The following is a 15,945-nucleotide window of genomic DNA, read 5'->3' as shown; positions in this document are numbered from 1 at the left end:
ACTTGCCCTATCTGTTCCTCAAGCAGATGCGGAATCTTCCCTGGAAACATAAGATGTTGAAGATGAGTACTCGAGAGCAATGCCAGGTAAGTAATCAGGTAAGGGGTTCCAGGCAGTCAGTTCCTGGCTGGAAGCTTGATTCCAAGTGCTGACTGATTGCTCTCTTTCTCCTTGTCTTGCAGGTAAAAACAAGGCCAAAGGAAAAGACAGGGAAAAAGCATGATATGGGATACTCTTGCTTTTAACCCTGATGATATGAGATATTCTTGCTCTAGTATAGCTTGTTTGCAGAGGTATTATCGGGGGGAAAGAAAGCTGAATATTTCGAAAGGCTTCGTTGGGAGTGCCCTCTCAGATATGATGAAGGGTTGAGCATTTTTGCAGGTCTGCCTGTCCGTTGGGGATGGAGGTCGACATATATAGGAGTCTCCCTAACAACAAGTAGTAATGCTATTCCTTTACCCTGCTTGGTCATAGCACGGTAGTGGGAGCTGCCAGTTTCACATGTTTTAACTCTGTCAGAGCACTTTGAAAAAGTGGTCTGTGGTATCTGGCTCTCGAGATTCGGAGAACGATGCCTCTTCGATTTTTGAGAAAGCAATCATGCTGGGGGTTTGGCTCTCGAGATTCGGAGAGCAGTGTCTCTTCGATTTTTGAGGAAGTAATCATGTTGGGAGTCTGGCTCTCGAGATTCGGAGGGCGGTGCCTCTTCGATTTTGGAGCAAGCAATCCTGTTGGGAGTGTTGTATCGAATGTGAGTAAAGGTTGGGCATGTTTGCAAGTCTACCTTGCCACGAAGCACAAAGGTTGACACACAGGGACTTTCCAATTATCCAGCAATGGTACTGTTCCTTTACCCTCTCTTCGCTTTTGAGAAAGTAGTCATGTTGGGAGTCTGGCTCTCGAGATTCGGAGGACGGTGCCTCTTCGATTTTGGAGCAAGCAATCTTGTTGGGAGTGTTTTCTCGAAAGTGAGTAAAGGTTGGGCATGTTTGCTAGTCTACCTTGCCACGAATCACAGAGGTTGACACACAGGGACTTTCCAATTATCCAGCAGTGGTACTGTTCCTTTACCCTTGTGGGTAATAATATGGTAGCTAGACCTTCAAAATTTATGTGTCTAAACTTTGTTAGTGCTGTTTCTTTGCTATTCTTTTACCTTTCTTGGTCAGAGCGATGTAGTGGGAGCTGCAAGCTTCACGTGCTCAACTTTGGCAGAGAACTTTGGCAAAGTTATCTGTGGTACCCATGAGCTATTGTTGCGTGTGGGAAGTGGGTGATTGAACAGTAAGATTCATGTGCTTTCTACTTCACCAGAAGTCTTCGACAGAATGCCCATAATTTCTGCAAAGCTGAGTGTGCGTGTGACATGTGCTGACAAGGCTAGAAAAGTAGGTGCCTCTTCGATTTCTGAGATCGGCCCTCGTGGTCTCTGAGCAGCCCAGCTTTTGAGAAAGCGAGCGCCTCTTCGATTGATTCGGAGAACGATGCCTCATCGATTTTTGAGAAAGCAATCATGCTGGGGGTCTGGCTCTCGAAGATTCGGGGAGCAGTGTCTCTTCGATTTTTGAGAAAGTAATCACGTTGGGAGTCTGGCTCTCGAGATTCGGAGGGCGGTGCCTCTTCGATTTTGGAGCAAGCAATCTTGTTGGGAGTGTTTTCTCGAATGTGAGTAAAGGTTGGGCATGTTTGCTAGTATACCTTGCCACGAAGCACAGAGGTTGACACACAGGGACTTTCCAATTATCCAGCAATGGTACTGTTCCTTTACCCTCTCTTCGATTTTTAAGAAAGTAGTCATGTTGGGAGTCTGGCTCTCGAGATTCGGAGGACGGTGCCTCTTCGATTTTGGAGCAAGCAATCTTATTGGGAGTGTTTTCTCGAATGTGAGTAAAGGTTGGGCATGTTTGCTAGTCTACCTTGCCATGAAGCACAGAGGTTGACACACAGGGACTTTTCAATTATCCAGCAGTGGTACTGTTCCTTTACCCTTGTGGGTAATAATATGGTAGCTAGACCTTCAAAATTTATGGGTCTAAACTTTGTTAGTGCTGTTTCTTTGCTATTCTTTTACCCTTCTTGGTCAGAGCGATGTAGTGGGAGCTGCAAGCTTCACGTGCTCAACTTTGGCAGAGAACTTTGGCAAAGTTATCTGTGGTACCCATGAGCTATTGTTGCGTGTGGGAAGTGGGTGATTGAACAGTAAGATTCATGTGTTTTCTACTTCCCCAGAAGTCTTCGACAGAATGCCCATAATTTCCGCAAAGCTGAGTGTGCGTGTGACGGGTGCTGACAAGGCTGGAAAAGTAGGTGCCTCTTCGATTTCTGAGATCGGCCCTCGTGGTCTCTGGGGAGCCCAGCTTTTGAGAAAGCGAGCGCCTCTTCGATTTCTGAGATCGGCCTTCGTGGTCTTTGAGCAGGCCAACTTTTGAGAAAGCAAACGCCTCTTCGATTTCTGAGATCAACCCTCGTGATCTCTAAGCAGCCCAGCTTTTGAGAAAGCAAACGCCTCTTCGATTTCTGAGCAGGCGCCTCTTCGATTTCTGAAGCTCCGTCGAGTGCAGATTTTTATAGAGGCTGGCATTAAGTTCCAAAGCACACTTGAATCTCCACCAGTAGAAGCTTCATTCTTGCACTTCTAAGATCTTGATTTGTCCGACCTCTTCTCTCTTCAACACCTTTGAAAATGTCTGGCCCCTCCGACCGTCGTTTTGACTTGAACCTTGTTGAAGAGGTAGCCCCGCCTTCTCCAGACAACATATGGCGCCCATCCTTCGTCTCCCCTACTGGTCCTCTTACCGTTGGGGATTCCGTGATGAAGAATGATATGACCGCTGCGGTGGTGGCCAGGAACCTTCTCACTCCCAAAGATAACAGACTACTTTCCAAACGGTCTGATGAGTTAGCTGTTAAGGATTCGCTGGCTCTCAGTGTTCAGTGTGCAGGTTCTGTGTCTAATATGGCCCAACGCCTATTTGCTCGAACCCGCCAAGTTGAATCATTGGCGGCTGAAGTGATGAGTCTCAAACAGGAGATTAGAGGGCTCAAGCATGAAAATAAACAGTTGCACCGGCTCGCACATGACTATGCTACAAACATGAAGAGGAAGCTTGACCAGATGAAGGAAACTGATGGTCAGGTTTTACTTGATCATCAGAGATTTGTGAGTTTGTTCCAAAGGCATTTATTGCCTTCGTCTTCTGGGGCTGTACCGCGTAATGAAGCTCCGAATGATCAACCTCTGATGCCTCCTCCTTCTAGGGTTATGTCCAGTACTGAGGCTCCAAATGATCCCTCTCCGGTGCCTTCTCTTTCTGGGGCTCTACCGACTGCTGAGACTTCTCCTAAGCAACCTTTGTGAAGGCTCCATCTTGTGTGTTTATTTTGACTCATGTATATGTACATATTTGTAGCTGATCGGGGATATCAATAAATAAGCTTTCCTTCATTTCAACGTATTGTGTTAAATACACCAAAGCCTTCTTCGCTAAGTTCTTTGAATTTTCTTTTGTTGAAGCTTGTATGTTGAAGCTTTCTGAGTGGAGCATGTAGGTTGGGGTAGTGTTCCCTTAATTTCCCGAGTGAGGAAAACTTCTCGGTTGGAGACTTGGAAAATCCAAGTCACTGAGTGGGATCGGCTATATGAATCTTAGAACGCCATTGTGCTCGATCCTGTGTCATGTCCTTCGTTAGATCCAAGTACTCTAAGTCTTTTCTTAGAGTCTCTTCCAAAGTTTTCCTAGGTCTTCCTCTACCCCTTCGGCCCTGAACCTCTGTCCCATAGTCGCATCTTCTAATCGGAGCATCAGTAGGCCTTCTTTGCACATGTCCAAACCACCGTACCCGATTTTCTCTCATCTTTCCTTCAATTTCGGCTACTCCTACTTTACCCCGGATATCCTCATTCCTAATCTTATCCTTTCTCGTGTGCCCACACATCCAACGAAGCATCCTCATCTCCGCTACACCCATTTTGTGTACGTGTTGATGTTTCACCGCCCAACATTCTGTGCCATACAGCATCGCCGGCCTTATTGCCGTCCTATAAAATTTTCCCTTGAGCTTCAATGGCATACGGCGGTCACACAACACGCCGGATGCACTCTTCCACTTCATCCATCCAGCTTGTATTCTATGGTTGAGATCTCCATCTAATTCTCCGTTCTTTTGCAAGATAGATCCTAGGTAACGAAAACGGTCGCTCTTTGGTATTTCTTGATCTCCGATCCTCACCCCTAACTCGTTTTGGCCTCCATTTGCACTGAACTTGCACTCCATATATTCTGTCTTTGATCGGCTTAGGCGAAGACCTTTAGATTCCAACACTTCTCTCCAAAGGTTAAGCTTTGCATTTACCCCTTCCTGAGTTTCATCTATCAACACTATATCGTCTGCGAAAAGCATACACCAAGGAATATCATCTTGAATATGTCCTGTTAACTCATCCATTACCAACGCAAAAAGGTAAGGACTTAAGGATGAGCCTTGATGTAATCCTACAGTTATGGGAAAGCTTTCGGTTTGTCCTTCATGAGTTCTTACGGCAGTCTTTGCTCCTTCATACATATCCTTTATAGCTTGGATATATGCTACTCGTACTCCTTTCTTCTCTAAAATCCTCCAAAGAATGTCTCTTGGGACCCTATCATACGCTTTTTCCAAATCTATAAAGACCATGTGTAAATCCTTTTTCCCATCTCTATATCTTTCCATCAATCTTCGTAAGAGATAGATTGCCTCCATGGTTGAGCGCCCTGGCATGAACCCGAATTGGTTGTCCGAAACCCGTGTCTCTTGCCTCAATCTATGCTCAATGACTCTCTCCCAGAGCTTCATTGTATGACTCATTAGCTTAAATTAATTTTTATTATAAAATAATAAAAATTAATAATTTGATTTTTAATTTCTAACTTTACAGTTTCTGAACTCCCCAAAAATGCTCCTCCAATGAAGCAGGCCAGAGCACGCCAACCCAGCACCCATGCCATCAATCCCCACTCATTTCTATGACGAAACAACCCTTCTCATTCCTACCACCGCCACCTTCATCATCATCACCGCCACCATCCTCTTCACATATTGTACATCAAAGATCATTACTTTAAGCCTTTCTAAGACAACCCAATTCGAATAATTGCATAAATTCCTAAAAAATTAACAAAAACATGGAAGACATTGTGTGTGGGCGTGAAATGTGGACTCACTGAGGCTGGGCTTCAGCATCGACGAGAGCAGCTTGAGCAACGAAGTGGAGGAGGCTGGGGCCTCTAGACTGGCCAGAGAGAAGCATTGGTGTTGGAAATCGAGAAGTTTTTGGATATACTGTGGCCAAGACTCCTAATTTGCGGCTGAGGTGACAGCTTCTGGCGGTGGTGGTAGCATTGGAAACTAGACTTCTCCGGTCCCCAATTAAGGAACCTCATAGTGAAGCGGCACAACCTCTGGAGCTTGAGATGCAGAGCGTAGTGCGGCTGGTTCAGGATCGAGGACAGGGATGACGACAACGACGACACCATAGGTGAGATTCGAGCAGCTCATGCCTTCGGTTCCGGCTCCACCCTTGCCTCCGACGCCATGCCGGCGTCATACGGGCCGGCCCACGCCTCTGTCGATTTTGGGCTGGCCTGGAGACTAGCTTGGGCTGGGTGCCGGTCAAAATGCTGGGTTGGTTTTTTGGCTGGGTGGTGGCCTATCAGTTCCCCGATGGAACTGCTCTAACATAACAAGCATGAAGGGAATTGGGATCCTCTTCAAATTATTTTTGTGAAGATTTTGAGATTCGTAAATCGTATCAGTTTATTGGACATTATGCGATCAACAATTATTTTAAATTTTTTTATTTAAAATTAAACACCAACTGTACTTGACAAAAATTAACTGCACGATATACGATAAACGGGCACGATTTACGAATTCTTGGAATCCTCATAAAAAGAATCCAGAGACGGAGAGGATTCGGATTCGGATGAACGAACCCTTTTGCAATTTTTTACTGATAATAAATCTGAAATTTCCTAGCCCGGAATGAGGAGTTTTTTTTTTTTTGAAAAATATTTTATTATTTTGCACTTAGTTTATTAAATTAATTTGTTTAGTTTTTGAAAGTTGCTAAAATGGATTTTATTCCTTTTCTTCCTTTGGCATCGTTGAACGGTTGGGTTCTTGTGTTTAGTTCTAATCTTCTAAATTCATAGTTTTATCTAAATTCAATGTCTAATCTAAACCCTTTCCCTCTCTACGATAATGATATATTGTGGCAATGTCTGTGTCCATGGTTATTCGGCTACTTTCCTATTTTTAGGAAAGGGATCCTCTCCGGATCCTTTCCACCTAATCATCATGATCCATAAATCCAGATTCTTGAAATTTGATCCAATGACTACAAACAAGGGGCCCATTAAAAGTTATAATTACTTTAACCGTTAGATCAAATTTCAAGGGCCTGGATTTGTGGGTCATGAGGATTAGGTGGAAGGGATCCGGAGAGGATCCCTTTCCCTATTTTTAAACATTCAGTTGCGAATTGGAACAAAGGTTTTTATCATAAATGGTCCTTGAGATTGACCAAACTTATTATTTTGGTCGTTGTCCCTGACATTCACTACCACACATCAATTTGGTCATTCTGTTAAAATTCCATCAATTATTCTGTTAGTTTGTATGTGGGACCTACAAATCCAATGAAATGGTGACACGTGGATTACACAAAATAAGGGTTTTTATTGCAAAATGGTTCTTGACATTGATCCAACTCCTCATTTTGGTCCCTGAGTATCAAAAATCGATAAATTTGGTCCATAACTTTCAATACCTCACATAAATTTAATCCTTCCGTTAAAGTTTAGCCAATATTTTTTGTCCCACTAATTCAATCATATGGCACAACATGGATTAACTATAAGAAACTTTTTTTTTTGTTTTTTGAAGATTTAAAACTAAAAGTAAAATAAGAAACTAAAAACCAAAACTAAAAGAAAAAAAAACCATCATCGTCTTAATCAAGGTATACTCAAAAGGAAACGGAATGCACCATGACGCAACTAAAGTACTTGGCCTCCTGAACTCGCTCTCCATTCTCTCTAGTTGGTTATAATCCTAAATCCTATCAAATTTGAATTGAATTTGGATTTGATTTTATCGAATTTAGATTGATTTTTTTTTCCAATTGGGGTTGTGGGATACGAGAAAAATGTCAGCACGGAATACTCTTCTTTTGGTTCACTCTTAAAAAAATTGTTTCTTATAGTTAAACCACGTTGAGCCATATAATTGGATTAGTGAGACCACATTAACGGACGAAATAAATTGATGCGCGGTAGTCAAAGTCAGGGACCAAATTTATCGATTTTTGAAACTCAGGGACCATTTGTGATAAAAACCTTTATTTTGTGTAATCCACGTGTCACAATTTTATTGGATTTGTGGGTCCCACATACAAACTAACAGAATAATTGACGGAATCTTAACAGAATGACCAAATTGATGTGAGGTAGTGAATGTCGACATTGATTGATTTTGAAAGTGAAGGATCAAAATGATTAGTTTGGTCAATCTCAAAGACTATTTGTGGTAAAAACAATTTCCCACCTTCTAGAAAGGAACAAGGCAGGTGGAACTTAACTTTTGGGCACGGTTTGAGAAAGCAGACAAAAACACAACAAAGATTACAAGGGACGAAAGTCAATTGGGAAATAATGTTTTATTGGATAACCACATTCTTTATATAATTAATGTTAAGTCCATCGGAACTGTCCATCAGCTCAGATAATGTTAAGTTATTGGATAACCATATTCTTTATATAATTAATATCCTCGGGATTCAGGAATGAAAGTCTTACAACAGACAAAAGTCAATTGGGAAATAACAGAAGCCCTTGAAGACAAGGCAATCTAAATTGCATCGTCCACTTTTGGGCATGCTTATGAATGTCGACCACTAAATTACAATTGGTTAAATTAGACAAAGGCAATCTAATGACGTTGAGTATGTCTAAAATACGTGGAATGATTGGACCTAAAGCCAAAAAATTCTATGAATATGTGTTTGTAATGTGTAACATAAACTGACTTGATACTATATAACGCTTACTATAACGACATGAAATTATATATACAACCATGTTCACTCGTATTGTATGAAGTGTGTATTAACCTTGTAGAGAAGTTCTGTAATATTCTTGATAGGAAAGAATTCGAGAGCTTAGAGAGAGAAGTAAAACAGTATCAAATGTATTTCTTCTTATTTTCTTAATGTGTAAGCAACTATACTTGAGTATTTATACAACAAATACAACAGACTACAAACTAACAACTTCTCTTAATCCTTTGACACTTGTCAGCATCTAACCTATTGACTTAATATCTCTAACATCCCCCCTCAATCTCATGCTTAGAGAATCCTAGCATGAGATTGTTACAATGTATATGAAACAAAGTAGAACTCAATCTTTTTGTCAAAATGTCTGCAAATTGCTCCTGAGATGAAACAAACTGAACATAAAGCTGATGCTTGGCAACTCTCTCCTTGACAAAGTGTACATCGATCTCAATATGTTTTGTTCGTTGATGCTGAATAGGATTGAATGACAACGCTATAGCAGAACGATTATCACAAAACAAAACAGGATGAGACAGTAATGGAATATGCAAAAAAACCAGAAGTTGTTTAATCCAATCTAGCTCAGCAGCAGTGGATGACAATGCCCTATACTCAGCTTCAGTAGAAGAGCGAGAAACTGTCTGTTGTTTCTTGGAAGACCAAGAAATAGGATTATTACCCAAAAATACCACTAAACCAGTGGTTAACCTTCGGTCATTAGGGTCACCAACCCAATCAGCGTCACTAAATGCTTTCAAAGTGAGATCACCTCAAGTATAAGTAATGCCAAAGTTCATGGTACCCTTCAAATACCTCAGTATGCGCTTGACAGCAGTGAAATGAGCATTCATTGGTGTTTGCATAAACTGACACACTTGATGAACCGAGAAGGCAATATCGGGCCTAGTGAAAGTAAGGTACTGTAAAGCACCTACAACACTTCTATATAACATTGGATTATTATAAGGATCACCATCATCCTTAAGCAACCTATTGTAAGGAAGACATGGAGTATCACAAGCCTTAGAATTAAGCATCTCAGTTTTTTTCAATAAATCTTGAACATACTTCTGTTGGGAAAGAAATAAACCATTGGTAGTCTTTGTAATTTGTATTCCCATGAAGTAATGCAAAGGACCTAAATCCTTGATATCAAACTCAGTAGTCAATGCTGAAATGACTTGGGAGATAATTGTGGGAGCACTGCCAGTTACGATTATGTCATCGACATAAAGTAAGAGAACTACAATATCAAAACCAATAACTTTCACAAAGAGAGATGAATCTGAATATGTATTCTTGAACCCCAATTTTGGAAGAAATGCAGTGAACTTCTCATTCCAAGCCCTTGGGGCTTGTTTCAAACCATAAAGTGATTTGTGAAGCCTACAAACTAAATGAGGATGTAATGGATCCTCAAAGCCAGAAGGCTGAGCCATATAAACTTCTTCCTGCAAAATACCATGTAGAAATGCATTTTTCACATCCAGTTGCCTTAAAAGCCAATCAAAATGAGCAACTAATGCCAAAACCATTCTTACTGTTGTAGGCTTAACTACTAGACTAAATGTCTCAATATAATCAACTCCAGGTTCTTGACTAAAGCCCTTGGCCACCAATCTAGCTTTGTGCCTTGCAACAGAACCATCAACATGTCTTTTTATCTTGAACACCCACTTACAACCCACCAAGTTCTTGTGTACAGGTAGATCCACCAAACTCCAAGTGCCTTGTGTATGTAATGCTGCAATTTCTTCCTTCATAGCATTGATCCAAATGGGACACTTAAGAGTAGACTTATATGTAGTTGGTTCCATGACTGATAAATCAACTGAAGAAGAGGCATATAATGTAGATAAAAAAGCTTTCTTCTTGACAATGCCACTCTTACTTCTAGTTTGCATAGGATGGAGATTGAGTGGTGGAATATCTAACACCACTGGAAAAACCTCAGAACAATGATCAAGCACCACATGAGGCTAAGAAGGTACATGTACTGCATCAGTAATGGACTGAAAGAAATCATTGGTGGAAGTGATTGGAGAAGGTGTAGGTTGGGGTTGAGAATGGCACTGAACATTGGTAGATGTGGTAGGAGAACTAAAGGAATAAGATAAGACTGGGGAAGGTGACGAAATCTCTGCAAGCACAGGACCTTGGGAATTTGGACTTGATAATGAAGATGGCACTATTACATTGTTGGGAGTCACAAAAGCAACAGGACATGATACAGGTTCAAGATGTGTAATTGGAGATGAAAGGTGTGATTTTGGAAGAGTTAATAAGTCTGTAAATGGGAATTCTTGTTCAAAGAAAACTATATGCCTAGAAATATAAATTTTCTTATGAGGTACATCATAACAAATGTACCCTTTGTATTTGGAGGCATATCCCAGAAAAATACATTTAATGGTTTTAGCTTGTAACTTTGTGGTATTATATGGCTTAAGGAGAGGATAACAGGTACAACCAAATATTTTGAGATGAGATCTCACAGGATCAATACCAAACAAACACTGAAATGGTGAGTTATTGGATAAAATAGGTGATGGCATTCTATTAATAAGATATATGGCTGTTTGACATGCAAAAGACCAAAACTGAGAAGGTAGCCTTGCTGTTTGAAGTAAAGTAATGGTAGTTTCAATAATGTGCCTATGTTTCCTCTTAGCTAAACCATTCTACTCAGGGGTGTAAGGACATGATTTATGATGTGAGATCCCTTTGTTTAAAAGAAAAGATTGAAGTTTGTGAGAAATATACTCACCCCCCCCATCACTTTGTAGAACTTTAATGGTTGTGGAAAACTGATTGAGTACAAAAGAATAAAAGGCAATGAAAGTGGCACAAAGATCAGATTTATTCACAAGAGGAAACAGCCAACAAAATCTGGTACATTCATCTACAAATGTAACATAGTATTTGAAGCCATCAATTGACAAACAAGGTGCAGGACCCCAAAGATCACTATGCACCACCTCAAAAGGTTTTACAGACTTATTAACATTGACTGGAAAAGGTAGTTTATAAAACTTTCCTTCTAAACAACTTTGACACATAACAGGTGAAGAATCCTTAGTACAGGATAAGTTGGCTTTATTCAACATTAAGGTAACAATGAGATTAGAAGGGTGACCTAATCTTTGGTGCCAAATGGAAGAATTAACCAGCTGTCCAAGAAGTGCTTTAGCTTGATGAATTGGTTTAGTAACTCCAAGATTGGAAGGGGCAAGAGATGAAATGGGGTAGAGTCCATTACTGCACATCCCTTTGAATAGTATCTTCCCTGTGGTCTTGTCCTGAATCCAGAAAGCAAATGCATAAAAAATGAGCCAACAATTATTGTCAAGGCAAATTTTGTGCACTGACAACAAATTCTGAGTTAACTGAGGAACATATAACACAGAGTTTAGTTTAATAGGCTGAACAGAATTCAACTTAAGTGTAATATTGCCAACATGAGATACATGCAAACCTTCACCATTGGCTGTTTGAATGACTTCATTAGAGGGATATGGAGATGCGAGAGCAAGATTACTCAAATCTGCAGTCATATGATTTGTTGCCCCCGAATCAGTAAGCCAAATCTGAGGAGTAGACTGAGAGTTCTAAGAAAGAACAATATGCATAGCTTGCATAGATTGCTGAGGAAATAGAGGAGATGCCACTAAAGACTGAGAACCTTGTACTCCACTGAAAGGAGAAAATGAAGAAAACCTTTGCTGATAGGAGGTTCCAAAACTAGAGCCAATATAGTTAGAGCCTTTATCATTATGAAAACAAAACCAAGTTGCATGATTTGTTTTACCACAGATTTGACACAGAGTTCTTGTTGGTGGTTTGGAAACACAAAAAGCTGCAGAATGACCCTCAGTGTTGCATAACTGGCAAATAACCATTTGTGGAGCTGAAGGACTTGAAGAATAAAGACCTGATGGTTGACTAAGGGCTCCAAGAGTTGGTGTAGGAAATTTCTTATTGCCGTTAAATTCCCGGAAATTAACAGTCACAAACTGAGATTGTCCATTTCCACCAGAGAAGGACCCTTGTGATACTTAAGGGGAATTATTAGCAACCATTGCAGACATAAAAGGAGCCTGAGTATTAGATTCAATTATAGTCTCTTCAGCAAGCACCTGAGACCTGAATTCCTTCATTGAGATCACATTTTCACGACCCCTAATAACACACCTAAATGTGTTGTACTCAGCAGGTAAGCCATTAAGTGCAAGTATAACAATATCTTCATCAGCAAAAAGAACACCAGCAGCTGAGAGATAATCTCTTGCTTCCTTAATCTTTTGTACGTACTGAGCAACTGAATTAGAACATTTCTTGATTGTTTGAAGATTAGACTTCATTTGGAATATGCTAGTCCGAGAAACAGTAGAAAATTGTTCCTTTAAGCAAGTCCACAGATCTTGAGAAGAAGTACTACCAATTGCACAAGACATGGCTATATGGGATAGAGTAGCAGTAATCAATTGCATAAGAGCTCTGTCATGCATCATCCATATACGATACTCATCAGTTTCAACAACTGTGGATGAATTAGAAACTACCCTAGAGTCTCCAGATTGAAAACTGAAGCGAGCAGGACATGGATTCGTACCATCAACAAATCCCATAATCCCATTACTTTCAAGCAGTAATTGCATTTGAAAATTCCAATTAAGATAATTCGAGTCATTAAGTTTAACACTCACAGATGTGGAAATTGATGAAATAAGTGCAGTAATTGGAGACTGAAGAAGTTGTAATTGAGAAGCAGTTACCATGATTGCAAATCAATAAACTGCAAATTCTTGAATTAAAGAAGAATTAGCGATCAGGAATTATAACAAACACTTGGTAGGCAGAGGACGAAGTCTCGGAGAAGACGAAGAACAAATTCTAGAAGTTGATGAAACCCTAGAATCGTACAAAGAGAACTCGAAGTCAAAGCTGCGAAAAGACGATGAGCAGCAAAACCAAGCACAGAGAAGACGAAGAAGAAGAACAATTCTCAGTAGCGAAAGCAGAAGAAGGATCGAAGATCAAGCGTTAGCTATGGCGGCGATTGATACCATATTAACCTTGTAGAGAAGTTCTGTAATATTCTTGATAGGAAAGAATTCGAGAGCTTAGAGAGAAAAGGAAGAGAGAGAAGTAAAACAATATCAAATGTATTTCTTCTTATTTTCTTAATGTGTAAGCAACTATACTTGAGTATTTATACAACAAATACTACAGACTACAAACTAACAACTTCTCTTAATCCTTTGACACTTGTCAACATCTAACCTATTGACTTAATTCTCTAACAGTGTGTATACTACATATTCATGGGACTAACAATTACGTGAAAATTTTATAGCTCATATAATGGTTAAAGTGTTGTAAAATTGATGGTAGGTGCAGTGGAATAAATAAACAAGACACAAAATTTACGAGGTTCCTCTACAGTCAGTGTGACTGGAGTACATCCTCGGGGCAGCATTGATGCTTTCATTGTAATCTGAAATAATAAGAGTACAAAGATAACTCTCTCTATTATCTCCTCTCCTCTTCCTCTCTTTTCTCTTCCGTGAGTCTCTCTGTATCTTCTGTATGTCTTTCCGTATCTTTTGATTGCATTCGAGTGCTCTATTTATAGAGCAACTCGTATTATTACAATTTGACATTTACAACACCCAATGTAGAAAAACGATCTCCTGCATCCAAAGTCAATTTCCATTTTCATGGGTACTGAAACTTATGCCAAAGTTGAAAACCTATTCTGTGTGAGAATTGGAAAGTCTTCCAAGGTACTGTGGGCATTCACTACCCAGCAGTATTTTCAACACTCCCCCTTGGATGCCCACATATCAACATCAGTTGCCTCATTAAAATCTTGATCTGTTTTGGATGCTCCCCCTGATGAGTATCTCCATTTATTGTTAACTTTCCACAGGCTTGTTCTTGAACTGGGCTGGAGGGCCTTCTGCTAGACCTGCTCCAAATGATCTTTGGCTTTGTCGGGGATGAATCAACACGTGTTTTTTGCGCTTGTCTCCACATGCTTCAATGTATCATTTTCACTTTCCTTACTTGCTCCCCTTGCTTAAGTAGTATTTTCCCTGCTTTTCCCCCATGCATGTGTGGCATCTTCTCCTGCAGTATTTGCCCTCTGATGCAGGAGTGGAATGCAACCCTTGCATTTGGATGGTTCATCACTTCTTGGTGACTGGAGACCCAGCTCCAACAACAGTTGAAGATGACTACTCAAGAGCTAGGTAAGCAATCAGGAAAGGTTCCAGGCAGTCGGTTCCTTACCTGAAGTTTGAGTGGAGGTTCCGACATATTGCTTTCTTTATCCTTGTCTTTGCAGGTAAGAACAAGGACAAAGGAAAGGACAGGGAGATTGCATGATATGAGATACTCTTGCTCTCGTCCTTGATGATATGTGATACTCTTGCTCTAGTATGACTTGTTTTGAAGAGGTATTCACTGAAAGGAAGAAAACTGAGTATGTTGAGAGGTTTGGTTGCAGATGCATCTTCGGCAATGAGAGAGAGAGTTAAGAGTTTTGGATGTGTTCCTTGCCATGGAGGATGAAAGTCGACATATATAGGGATTTCCCCAATAGCAGGTAGTGGTGTGGACGTGACTTTGTCATCCACGCTTGTCGGCAACAGTGTTGTAGTTGGAATAGTGAAATTCACGCGTTTTCAACTTTATCAGAGATCTTTGACAAAGTTGTACGTGATATCCAAAAGCTGAGATTGCGTCTGAAAAATTTTATTCAGGAAAATCTGGCTTTTGAAATTCAGAGAGTTGTGCATCTTCGATCTCTGAACAAGTGGCTCTGTTGCCTCTTCTTTTATAAAGGTATTGATTGTATTCAAATTTGCACACTTTGAAGATTTCCCACTTGTGAAAATTGTCTCTGCTGTATTTCTGAGATTTCACTATATCCAACCTTTTTCTTTCATCAATTTCTGAAAATGGCTTGCCCATCTAACATTTGCTTAGATTTGAGTCTTAAGACTAATACAGGCGAGCCGCATCAGGATAATATATGGCGCCCGTCTTTCTTATCTTCAAATGGTCCTCTTACAGTTGGGGACTCTGTGATGAAGAATGATCTAACCACTACAGTGGTGGCTAGGAATCTTCTCACTCCCAAGGATAACAGAATCCTTTCAAACTGGTCTGATGAGTCGGCCGTTCAAGACTCCTTGGCTCTCAGTATTCAATGTGCGAGCTCTGTCTCTAATATGGGCCAACGCCTACTTGCCTGAACACACCAAGTTGAATCATTGATGGCTGAGGTGGCAAGTCTTAAACAAGAGATCAGAGGGCTCAAGCACGAGAATAGGGTGTTACACATGCTTGCAAATAGTTACTCAACGAGCATGAAAAGAAAGCTCGACTAGCTACTGGAATCTGAAGGTCGGACTCAAAATGACAATCAGGGGTTCAAGTCTTTATTCCAAAGACACCCATTGTCTCAACCGTCTGGAGTTTCACCAAGTACTGAGGTTCCAAATAATCAACCTCTGGTGCCTCCCCCTTCTGGGGTACTTCCGAGTACTGAGGCTTCACATGAACAGCCTTTATGAAGGCTCCCTCATGTTTTCATGTGTATGTACATGTCTGTAATTTCTCGGATATATCAATAGATAAGCTTTATTTCATTCAATGTATTGTGTCAAATACAATAAAGCATATACTTCACTAAGATGTGGTACTTCTGGACCAAATATCAATTCATCTTCTCCCTTATGAGGATGAATGATTTTTCTTAGTGTCTAAATATTTGAGTATTCAACTCATAATCTTCAATCCATATGGTTCTTTAATATCAAAAACATCATGGATAAGAT

At 40.4% G+C, this 15,945-nt stretch overlaps 1 long non-coding RNA gene across 1 annotated transcript; it reads left to right on the top strand.

Annotated features, from left to right (window-relative positions):
• LOC126590604 (uncharacterized) lies at positions 1-1,863 on the top strand. The gene is made up of 3 exons (XR_007612100.1): positions 1-86; positions 183-1,023; positions 1,721-1,863. It is a non-coding gene; the product is annotated as an uncharacterized LOC126590604 (long non-coding RNA).
• Positions 1,864-15,945: the final 14,082 nt, after the last annotated feature.

The sequence above is a fragment of the Malus sylvestris genome, chromosome 11 (genome assembly GCF_916048215.2).
Source record: "Malus sylvestris chromosome 11, drMalSylv7.2, whole genome shotgun sequence".
In the NCBI taxonomy this organism is placed as follows: domain Eukaryota; kingdom Viridiplantae; phylum Streptophyta; class Magnoliopsida; order Rosales; family Rosaceae; genus Malus; species Malus sylvestris.
This window is presented reverse-complemented; position numbering and strand designations above follow the sequence as displayed.